Source organism: Pongo abelii, chromosome 9 (genome assembly GCF_028885655.2).
Source record: "Pongo abelii isolate AG06213 chromosome 9, NHGRI_mPonAbe1-v2.0_pri, whole genome shotgun sequence".
In the NCBI taxonomy this organism is placed as follows: Eukaryota; Metazoa; Chordata; class Mammalia; order Primates; family Hominidae; genus Pongo; species Pongo abelii.
The window spans coordinates 92,215,274-92,227,777 of record NC_071994.2 but is presented as its reverse complement, the minus strand read 5'-3'; the positions used below and the strand labels follow the sequence as shown (position 1 = coordinate 92,227,777).

Here is a 12,504-nt window from a genome sequence, read left to right as displayed (position 1 = left end):
CCAATGACAAGGGTAATGGAAACATAACAATTCTATAGTCATTTATATTTTAATGGCATTATAGTCTTTTAACCATCCTCATCTTGTATATAATCTCATTGTATATTAGAATACAGCTATTAGAGCAATAAGGAAGAATGGATAAATACAGTCAGCTTTTTGTTTTTGTTTTGTTTAGTTTTGTTTTTGAGACAGGCACTCACTGTGTCGCCCAGGTTGGAGTGCAGTGGTAAGATCCCGCCTCACTGCAGGGTCGACCTCCCCAGATCAAGCAGTCCTGCAACCTCAGCCTCCCAAATAGCTGGATACAGGCTGAACTGTCATGCCTGAGTAATTCTGTTGTTGCTGTTGTTGGAGAAACAGGGTCTCACCCTGTTGCCCAGGCTTCTCTCCAACTCCAGGCTCAAGTGATCCTCCCACCTCAGCCTCGAAAAGTGCTGGGACTATATATATACATGAAAAATAGTGCTTGGAAAATTAGCTTACTATTTGAGAAATATACATATGAGTGACTGCTTTATTATATATATATATATTATATAAATGCACACACATATATATGTATATATTTATATATGCAACCTTCATCTGAGAGTAGGTATGCTTTTGGCTTCTGAGATGAGCATATTCATGACGATAAATATTTACTATGAATTCAGCTAAACATGAAACTCAGCAATCTTCTTATCTATTTATCTCTATTTCTACCTAAATCTGTATTTCAAAAGTTGTGGCTAAGCCTTCCTAGTTAGTTAGATTTTTATCCTTTACCATTCAATGTGAGTGTGGCTCGGAGACTGTTTTCACAGATCAGGAAGTTGACAATTATGTCCCACATTCAGTGGACTAACAGCTCAGAGATCCTCTCTCTGGTTACTGTGACGACAGTACATGGTCAGTCTTCCAGATCACCGGAGATGATTGTGATTTTTTATTTTTAAGTCTAGCTTCTAGGAATCACTCCCTGGAACAGAATAATTTATTGTTCACCCAGTGTTCACTCAGAATTTGTGTTTTAGCTCTTCAGCCAGTAGGGCTAAAGGCTCTTTATTGATGAATCCGTGGTTAGCTTGGGGAGTGCTTACAAATTTGTCCACATTCCACCTTGATTGCTCTTGAGCGGGTGCAGGCTGGCACAGATACACAGCCTTCCAGATCTCCAGCAATTAGAGATCCTAAGACACTTTTTCTTGGCTTTCTTTTTGCCTGGTTTTTTCTGGTAGACTTCTGGCTGGCTGTCAGAAGTTTATTTGTTGCTCCAAAGCATGCTAAATATTCCAAGCTCCTCTTTAATGTTCCTAACCAAGGTCTCCATTGTTTTTGACAATGCTCTTGGGAGTGTACCTTTTCATGACCGATTCAAAATCTGTCATTACTGTGAGGCATTGAGCAAAGCTCTCAGTTTTTCTGGCCTGTCAGTCCTCCTAGGTGAATCTCTGCATCACTGCAAAGGAGTTGACGGTGGCTTCTCTAGCACTCACACATGCTCTACAAGTCTGTGCTGGGGTAGGTAGGGGGATGGTGTTCCCCGGTGTTTTGTCTTATCCCTTGAGGGACGGAAGATACAGCCAGTGGGAAACTTGGGCATAGCAACCCTAGACCTGCTGTTCCGGGGTGGAGATTCTACCCTATCAGTGGAGGTTGTATGTGCATTATCTCATCCAGTCCTCACAATTATAAGAGAAGCATATTTCTCTCATAAACTTAGAAGAACAGCCAAGTAAACTGAAGTTTAAATTTTTGGCCATATTTATGCCAGGCATGGTGGCTCATGCCTATAATTCCCAGTACTTTGAGAGGCTGAGGTGGGAGGCTCACGTTCTCTTGTAACTGTAGGACAGAATAAGATAATTCACTTAAAATTTGATTAGCCACTGCCTGTATCTAGTATTCCTTCTATTAATTCCAGTCATTTTTTATGAAGGAATTTTCATATTTTTGTGAATTATTCTTAAACATTAGGAACTATTCTTATGAAGGGGCAATCATAAAGTAATTCATGTTCAAGAACACATTTTAAGACACAGATTATTCTTATAATGAAAGAGAGTGGAACACAAATAATTTAAACCTCAGTGGAATTGGCTGTATTTAGGCCTGGCATAGTGGTTTATGCCTATAGTCCCAGCACTGTTAGAGGCTGAGGTGGGAGGATGACTTGAGCTAGGAGCTTGAGAGAAGCCTGGGCAACAGGGTGAGACCCTCTCTCTCCAACAACAGCAACAACAAAATTACTCAGGCATGACAGTTCAGGCTGCAGTCTAGCTATTTGGGAGGCTGAGGCTGGAGGATTGCTTGATCTGGGGAGGTCGAGGCTGCAGTGAGCCATCATCTCACCAGTGCACTCTAACCTGGGTGACAGAGTGAGAGCCTGTCTCAAAAACAAAACAAAACAAAAGCAAAAAGCTGACCATATTTATCCATTTTTCTTTATTGCTCTAGTAGTAGTATTCTAATATACAATGAGATTATATTCAAGATGAGGATGGTTAAAACAGTGTAATGCTATTAAAATATAAATGACTACAGAATTGTATGTTTGCATTACTCCTATCATTGAAATAACCCATTATGCAAGCCATCTGTCATTAAACTTTTGGATCAGAGTTACTCCTTATAAACGGAGTCAGCCTTTTATAGACGTTGTTCTCAGCAATCCTCATTAAAGGAGGCATTCCTGGATTGCTTTAAATAAATTCAAAAAGCACATATCAGAAACTTTTGATATGTTTGTTGTGTGCCATATTGCCAGTAATTAAATTAAATACTAGAAAATACACTATTAAATATGATATTTGATATACAGTTGGAACTCCATATGAATGGGTTCTGCACTCATGGATTCAACTCATCATGGATTAAAAAATTTGAGGAAAAAAATTGAATTCTTACCTTTTCACTGAACAGGTGCAGACTTTTTTTGCTCGTCATTATTCCCTAAATAATACAGTGTAACAACTACTTACATAGCAATTACATTGCATTAAGTATTTTAAGTAATCTAGAGATAATTAAAGTACATTGGAGGATGTGCTTAGGCTACATGCAAATACTTCCCCATCTTATGTAAGAACATCTGAGGATTATTAGCATGTAAGGATTTTGGTATCTGTGGGGAGTCCTGGAACCAATTTCCAGTCGATACTTAAGGAAAGGCTTCATACAAAATTAACGTGATCAAAATATAGGTATTTCTGATAATAAGAATATTTTACCGCACGTGTGTTTTAAAAACTTCAAAGACCTAAATAAATTTGGAGTTTGATTAAAATGTAATGAGGCTTCTGAGTATTCTGTATTTTCTGAAGCAAAAAGTGAGTCTTACTTTCTATTCTGGTAATGACATGTTCCCAGGTAACTGTCTGTAGGATGCCATCAGTGAAATTGCTAAAATCTTACAGGTTTTCAGTCCTTTTATCTGTATCATTGTCACTCTCTTAAGATCTGTGTCCATCGATAGTTTGTTCCTGAGCTAAAGAAAACTGACTGAGCCTATCAATTTGATAAGCAGTCCAATTTATAACTTTATTAAATAATATTTCTCAGTATCCCTGTTGATTTTGGTTACATTCAGTAGCCAAAATAAATAGGAATACAGGGGTAAATTTGGTAGCCTTTTAAACAGCTGTATCATATGTTTTTATCAATCATTTTGTGCATTTATTCTTTTATTCAAACAGACAATTAATGAATATCAGTTATATTTTAAGCATTGTGTACTTTCTTGGAATATACCTGTGTGTAGTACAAACACAATCCTTTTCTTGTAATTTGAGAAGCAGAAAAGATGCCTGCTATTACACTGTGAGTTTTACAAAGAAAAGTATAAGGTTTTCTGAGTGTTTAAAACAAACAGCCTAATCTAGTCCAGGAGCTAAAGAAAGAATTCCCTGAAGAAAGGTTGGAACTTACACTTGATGAAATGGGACTTAGCAGATGTGGAACAGAGCAAAGAAAATTCCAGTTCAGGGAGAAGAAACCTGTGCTCTTGCATTAACCCATCAGTTTGGATAAACACACTCAGGTATTCATTTACCTGGGCTGGCTTGGAAATCAAGGGAAAGAAAAGATACAGCATAAAAGAAAAGACATGTACAGTATTCTAAGAGAGAGTAGTTTAATGAAAATCAAAACAAATGTATACCTCCACACTTTTAAAAATGGTACAAAGTTTCATAGAAAAAGATAAAGAATGTCAAGTAGTCAGTAGGTTAGCATTCTCAGAAGTTGGTGTTTCTGATACCTTTAGTCATGTTACTGACCTATCTCTGATTCTGCGAGTGCAAAGCAAAGCAAAGCAAAGCAAAGCAAAGCAAAGCAAAGCAAAGCAAAGCAAAGCAAAGCAAAGTTGTAAGAGGGTAAGGGAAAGAACCAGAGAGGCTACAGATGAGAAAAGTGTTGGCCACATTAACAAAGCTTACCATGCCACATTCATAATCTAGAAACACCCCCATCTGGCCTAGAGGCCTTTCTGTATACTGAGATAATAGTGGGGAAGAGGTCTTGAGATGACACCAGTAGCCTTCTTGACACAAATAAGCAGAAAAATTTTCTTGGAGTTAACCAGCATGTCATTTCTCATTGTCCAAGAATCGTTGCAAAATCCAACAGCCCAGTTCCAACACTGCCCAACATCCACCTCCCAGTAATATCTTCCAAAAGTGAATGGCAGGGCTCGCCATGAAGAAAACACTTAGATTTTGTTGGAGTTGGGGCAATGTTGAGATCATCAGAACCAAAGAGTAGCTGTCTCAGAACTTCAAACAAGGGGAATGTACCAAGTGGTTCTTTTATTATCCCAGGAAATATGCACTGCAGGAACAAGAAAACAGTCACATGAAACCATAAAACCTAAAGTATAATAATAATAATAATAATAATAATAAAAGAAAGGAAAAAAAAGAAAACATAGTGTTATAAACTTCTAATGGATGTGGGCTTTACATAGTGTCTACGTATGCCAGGTTATCCCTGGAAATATGGGTCAGGACAGCAGGCACATAAAAGAAGAAATATGTCCTTAGATTTAACCATTGTGCTATTCTTCCTTATCCAGGAGACCTTACAGACTCCCAGAGCCCAGTCCCAAGAGTTGTCCACATCCAGCTCCCAGTAGTGTTTGCCAGAGGAGAAGACCCAGGCTCCCCATGCAGCAAAATAGTCAGATCTGTGAGAATGCAAAGATTCAGGTCTAAGCATCAAACTTCTCACATCCTCAAACAGCCTGATATTGTAATTGGTTACCTCCCAAGTGAAGGAAATTTCCACTGTAGAAAAAAGAGAATATTCGAGTGAAAAGCAGTTTATAAATTCTTATGTTCAGATAAGAAAGAGATTCTCACTAGAAAACACAGGTCAAGATTAGAAAGAAATTTCTGTCTGGAAAAACTGTTGGAATCAAAGAGTGTTAGGATATCTGCACAAGTAAATGGCTAAACTTCAATGATCATAATTTCTATGAACTCAAAATGTATAAATGGGAGGAAGGTCATGTCTCTGTCTAGTTAGCGAGCTTTCATAACAATTGAAAAACTGGAAGCTCTTGCACTGCGGCCAAGTCCACAGCAATAAAATTAACCTTCATTGTCTCTTCTCTGTCAGGCCAGAGCAGGAGGCTTGTGACAGGAGATGAGGTGGGGAGCCATCCTTAGACCCAAAGAAAAAAGTTATCACTTTGCCAGAAATGTTATAATCTGCCACTTAACCTAGTCAATGTATACTTAATGGAAAAATCTGAATCTGCCTTCTGAAAAGTGCAGCTTCCTTGCAAGAATTATCTGACTTTCATGCCAGATTCAGGCACAGACATCTTTTATCTGCTGGATTTATCATGATCTATCCTGGAGTTCTATCTAAGGCCTCATCAACCAACAAATCACATTCCTACCTTTCACAGATTCTCAGTTTTTGCATTGTTATATAAGTTACTCGTGTACGCTTTAGTTGATTAAAATGCACATGATTAAAATTATAAATGCTATGAAACGTCACCTGAAATGTATTTTAAAAAACACTGTCACTCAAATCAGTCATTAACTGCACTGAATTTGAAATGGAAATGTCCTGAATTAATTCAGTTCCGTATACTTCATGTAATAATTGTATACATGAAATTGTATCACGGTTGAACCATGCATGAATGGTTCTACATCCTAAAGAGCCCTTCTGCATGTTTTACTTTTCTAAGAAATTTGTTATATGGCTGATTCCACCATCTTTTATTGAGATTTGTCTGTTTGATTATAGTGAAACTATAAATATAAATACCTATTCACAGACTAATTTCTTCTAGATGAAAGATCATTACACTGGGAAAGCTGCCTGTAGAAAACCAGAATTGAAGGCATTGCATGTGGATCTCACCAAGAGGGTGACACTCACCTAGAAAGCGGTTGAACCAATCCACCAGTCCAGTGATGGGCCCTGTAGTGAGCTCTGGAGTCACAGGCTGGGGCATGTCCTGCAGCATGGACTCACTCTTGCAAGGAAGTAGGTTGAGTTGTTTAAGTTTCTGATGTCTGTGTTTAAGAAATAGATTCCAACAGAAAATGCTTCATTCAAACCCACTTCTGATATTGTAATGTACCTCCACAATCCTAGGATGGGTTTGTGGCTCTTAGGGAATCTTTCTAACTCTTCACTCCATTTCTAACCTACTGCCACTGAAAGATAAATGCCTCTCTCCCTATCTGCCACCAAATAGTTGATCTCTAATTATCATTCTGAATACTAAAAAGAGGCAATTGTATTCTCGCAACTTCTGCATTGAACTCTTCAAAACATAACCTCCTGAGTCACTTGGAAAAGTAAGAAAAGGTTAATGTCTGATAAAAGGCATAGGTAACATTCAACATACAACACAAACACATGAGTACACACACAATCACACTGACGCATTATGGTGTTAGTAAATTATGTTTTCACTTTGTTGGAAACAGCTTGATGTTTTTCATAGCATGCCTTGTGCTGCAGCTTGCACTGATGGCCAATAACATACCTTGCCACCGTGTCTCCCAAATCCTGTAGCGAGAGAGAGAGAGAAAAATGACTTCTTTAGAAAGCTGTTATTCTTGTTGGGTGAGGTGTCTCACACCTGCAATCCCAGCACTTTGGGAGGCCAAGGTGGGTGGATCGCCTGAGGTCAGGAGTTCCAGACTAGCCTGGACAACATGGCAAAAACCCATCTCTACTAAAACTACAAAAAAATTAGCTGTGTGTGGTGGTGCATACCTTTATTCCCAGATACTAGGGAGGCTGAGGTAGGAGAACTGCTTGAACCAGGGAGGCAGAAGTTGCAGCAAGCTGAGATTGGGCCACTGGACTTCTGCCTGGATGACAGAAGACGACCCCATCTCAAAACAAACAAACAAACAAACAAGTTGCTATTCTGCCGATCTGCTCTTTAGGTTTTGAAAACTTTAGAATTACCACATACTATCACTGCAACACTTTTAAAATATATCCTCATCTCTAAGACTTACACCTGTAAGACCTATTGACATAATCTATTTGTGATAAATTCAGTACCCTAAATTTGAGTGAGAGAGAAAGGTGTGAGTAGTGACTGTGCATTGCTGCAGCTGTCTACAACGTGGTCTTTTTCAGGCCTAGTCCCCAAAGGGTAATGTGGCTCAAATCAAGAGCATTTCAAACCTAGGACTTCCCAAAAGGAGGAAGAAGGAAATGTTAGTTTTTCCCTAATTTCTTTGTATCATCCAGTGGAAACAAAAATAGAATTTTCACATGAATTTTTTTCTTCCGGGGCCTGAATGAAATGTGCTAGAGGAGGAAGCTTGTGGTAGAAAATGTTCTATGGAAATCTCGTTGCACAATTCCATAAAGCTTTCTTTCCATGATTAGGTTAGGGGTTATAATTTATCTCTACAGCCGGTGGGAATGACTCTCACCATCAATGCAGGAGATGAAGAAATAATGTCTTTGGTACCCAATGGAAGGCAAACATGTAAAGGTCAGCTGATACAAAGTGTCTCAAGGGACACCTTCAGTTCTCACCTGGAGCAGCTCCACATCTGGTTTATGACACATTTCCATTAGTCCCTGATACATGTCTTTCGAGTGTTTACCCTTTTGATCCATGTTGATCCAACTTCTCTAGAGTTGCTGAAAAATCTCTTGGTATTCCTTGTTCAGTCTCTCTAAATGTTGTTTTTCTTCTTTCTGGAGAACTGGATGTAGCTTCCTATACTCATTCCCGATCATCTGTGCCCGTAAAACCACGTCACTCTCTAGGGACATGGATTTTGTAGGCTAAATACTCAGGTCTACTTCCACGTCACAGAACCCACAAATTCATCTTCCTCATTCCTTCTTTTATTTTCCATCCTTTACAAACAGGATGATGAGTTAAGCAAGACCTTCCTTCGAAATTTATGTAATTCATCAATTCCCGAACACCTGCAAAAAAGCCCTTTAGATTTAAGTGTTTAAATATATGTCCTCTTCAATCTGAGATACCATTAGAAAACAACTAAGATTTATGATTGATTGTTAAATTGTCATCAATAATATGTGTAATCTTTGTTACTCAATTAGTTTGTAGTCTCAAACATTTGTACTTCACAGCCTAAACAATCACTCTAAGTAGGGACGTTGTTAGTATATTATAATGAGGATCAGAAGCCATCACGCAAAAAGGATCTTAGTAAAAAATTTAACCCCCATCTCTCAAACCGACTACCTCTTTTCTGTCTCCTATCTTTCTTCCCTCAGAAGCCACAGGCTCTGTATTGCCCTGCCATTCTAAGAACATGAATCTCCATTCCGTTGTGTTTCTCCTCTCAATATTGACATATTTATTCTTTCACTCCCCCAGTCATTTGTTATCCCTTCTCCTCAGCTTTTCATCGTGTTACATTTTCTCCTACTTGAGCTGGCATCATCTGCGTCCTTTGCTATCAGATTTCACCAGCACAGGCACATTGCTTAAATTACTGTTCCCACCTGCATTTTTGCCCCTGGACAACATCATATTCACCATTAAATGCCTTTATTTCTCAATTACATACTATTTAAACAATATTACATAATTCATTTATACAGAAATCTCTGCGTGAAGTACTTATTAATTTTAAGCACATACTTGTCCTTCAGAATTTAGATTTATTTTTTACTTATCTGAAAAGCATTTACAGAAAACCTGAACAATCATTCTATTGAACAGTCTGGTTGTTTTCCAGCCTATGACTAAACACATGACAAAATCTGGCATATGAGAATTTCAACTCAAGTTGCTAGTATAAATGTTGTCAGCATGCCTGTCTCAAGCTGCTCATGAGAACTCACGGTCTCATACTTACCCTCCAGAGGAAGGCTGTTCTTCTCTCCTCATTTAGATTTCTCTGATTTTCTTGAATTTTTTCCATAAAATCCTCATTTGCTTTAAGAGCTTCTCCTGCAAAAGAATTATGAGGTTGAACAACAGAAAGTCAAACACCATAGATTCCACACTCTGGGTAGTATACGCAGGCAAGGGATATAATATATAAATACATAAGAGAGGGGAAGGAAAACACAAATTTTTGACTGCTCATCCTCAATTGATATTTTTCAGTTTGAGGTTTCAGAATGTAGAACAGTTTAGCGAACTGAAGAGTGAAGATTTCCTGTAACCCGGCTAATGTTCAGTGAAACGTCCTGCTTCAGAACCCACTATGCTAGCCCCCAGATTTTGTAGTGTGCTATTCCCGTACTCGTTTGTCCAGTAATATTAAATATATTTCCAAAATACGTTTCTTTGCACTTGTAGTTTTGGTAGCTTTTCAATGCCTTTAGCATTGAACAGTAGAGTCAATAATAATGACATTTACTTAATCACGCTCTGTTTCGGTCCAAGCTCCAGGAAGGAAGGTAGAGTTGCATATTTTATTCAAAATTTCATCATTGGTACCTAGAACAGCAGCTGGCACTCAGTAAAGAATGGAGTAATCACCATGATGATTCCCATTGTCCTTTTAATCTCTTTATCTCTGCCTCCCTCCAGCTTTCAGGTGATCGCAGAGCTATCTCTTACCCATTGTTCCCCAGCTGCCTCTTCAATGGGATAGTGTTTGTGAGCCCCGTGCTCCTGAGAGTTGGAGCACAGCAAACAGAGCAGACTCTTGTCCATGTCACAGAACATCTTCTTTGTTTCCCTGTGGTCCCACATATTTGTTTCTCAGAGCTCAGGAATTGCCAGAGACTGGCTTTTCTCACAATGGTCACTAAATTCTTCAGAAGAATATTGGTTTTGAAGTCCTTGTTCTGTGATGGTTCCCTGCATGCAGGGCAGTTGGTAGGACTTCGGGCTTCTTCCCAGGAAAGGCAGGGACAGGGCCTATAGAAGCTGTGCCCACAGCAGACGGTGACAGGGTCTACCAGGTAGTTCAGGCAGATGACACAAGTGAGTTCCTTCTGGAAGGCATGTGAGAAGTCTGAGTCCATTTTCCTAAGGAAAGAACGCCACAAGAATTTAATCTTCTACCCTGGAGAAACAAAGATCCAAGCAAAGTTTGAATCAGGTTGTGATTGAATAATCGTTTTTTTCTAGAGAAGAATAGGCTTTAATTTGCAATGACAGAGATAGGAAAAATAGAAACCAAGGCACTAAGAGATATCGACCTCTGTAGGAAAACGTGACTGTTCTGCAATCAACACATGGCCAGCTTTCCAAACTCTATTTTCTTACATAGAAGAATGTCGGATTTTTGGAGGGTTTAGTGTCCACCAAATTGCTTGGGCTTCAAGGGTTTCATCAACCTGTAAACTCAAGGGTTGAGTTTTGAATGGTCTGAAAATCAGTAACACTCTTAATTGCCAGTGATTGGTTTAGAGAAGGCAAGCTAACTAAGCTCTTCTACTCTCACTTTTTTATTTAACTGTAACAACCATCCATCGTGACTTTTCCAGAAGGACCCTGCTTGAAAATGTTAGAGCAGAACTCATATTTAGACCCAAATCAGAAAAAGCTAGCCTTTACTCTCCAAGATAAAACAGACAAATCGAGGTAAAGGCACTCCAAGGTAAAACAAACAATCATTGTTTTTCTAGGCTGCTATGTTAATTCAATCAATAAAATCTTTCTGGCATGTTTACTATTCCTGGACTGTCTGTTAATTTGGGGATATACTGGTTAATATTACAACATCCTTAAAAGACAGTTAATTAAAATTACAAAAAGATTGGTAAACTGTAGGGGAGTACACAAAGGATAGAAATATTTTCTAAGCTCTTTGGAAGCATTATCATTACTCTTTCACACAGTCAGAAAAATAGTAAGTATTATGCAATAATAATAGGCACTATACAATAAGTCAGAGTTTCAAATGTATGATTTGAAAAAAATGAATTTAGTTCAGGGATCAGAGCCTCACGGTGCAGTGCTGGTAGCTTTTGGAAGTCTCCAAGGCCAGTTGCAAAGCCACTCTGTGGGTTCTGGAGAAGAATGAGCTTGGCTCTTGAAGTGTCCTTATATAAATCTCTGAAGACCAACCCCTTTCTTTCAATTGACTGCATTTCAGGGGGCATAGGGGGGTGATAACATAGATGATGATTAAGTCTTTTCAAAGCAGAAGTTTTTTTTTTTTTTGGAGGGAGTCTTGCTCTATTGACTTGCCTAGGCTGGAGTGCAGTGAAGTGATCTCGGCTCACTGCAACCCCTGCCCCCCAGGTTCAAGCAATTCTCCTGCCTCAGCCTCCCAAGTAGCTGGGATTACAGGTGCCCACTGCCATGGCTGGCTATTTTTTTTTTTTTTGCGTTTTTAATAGAGTTTTTAGTAAAGTGCTGGGATTACAGGCATGAGCCATCGTGCCCAGGTGATTCATTTTTATTGTAATGTAAGAATTTAATCTAAGAACACTGTTGGCCTCCACTCCAGAAGGGACATTTCTCCTGCTCCTCATGCTCCAGATGAAGCCTTCCAAGGGCCTCTCAGCAACCACAGGATGTAGGATTCCCTCCTATATTACCTGGCATTGCTCATCCCAGCTCAAGGGGTAAAGGAGGGAAAGCCTAGAAAGCTCCATCTCAGGGACCTCCCTGGGCCAAGGTAGTGTAGGACATGTTGCTCTCAGGTAAATTGAAATGTATTTCTACTTGACAAAGTAATGATGGCAGGGCTTCATCTGAATGCATTTATTCTACCACTCATGGAGAGGAGTGTCATGCCATGTTAGACACATGAGAACATTCTCTGCCTAGTTACCAGTGGCTCCAGATCTTCATGCAGTTATGGAAACCCATGCTGCAGATTGTGGAGAAGCAGCTCAGACCTCGTGCAGACAAGAATTCTTCGAGAACCACCTTGGTTATAAAAGGCTCTCAGGCCCAGCAACAGTCTGAGCTGGATGAGAGATAGAGCAAAGCTCCCAGGAGCAGCAGAAGCTGTAAGGGAGGGAAAAGGGAAGGAAGAAACCCTAGATTCCAGGATATCCCCCTTATGTCTATGAGAATCTCAGCACCCACAAGGCCACTGTGCCTTTTTCTGACTCGTCTTGGATCCAGGAGCT

General features: G+C 39.3%; 1 pseudogene; it reads right to left on the bottom strand.

The window, feature by feature from the left end:
• Positions 1-2,896: 2,896 nt before the first annotated feature.
• LOC100447098 (tripartite motif-containing protein 43B-like) lies at positions 2,897-10,440 on the bottom strand (annotated as a pseudogene).
• Positions 10,441-12,504: the final 2,064 nt, after the last annotated feature.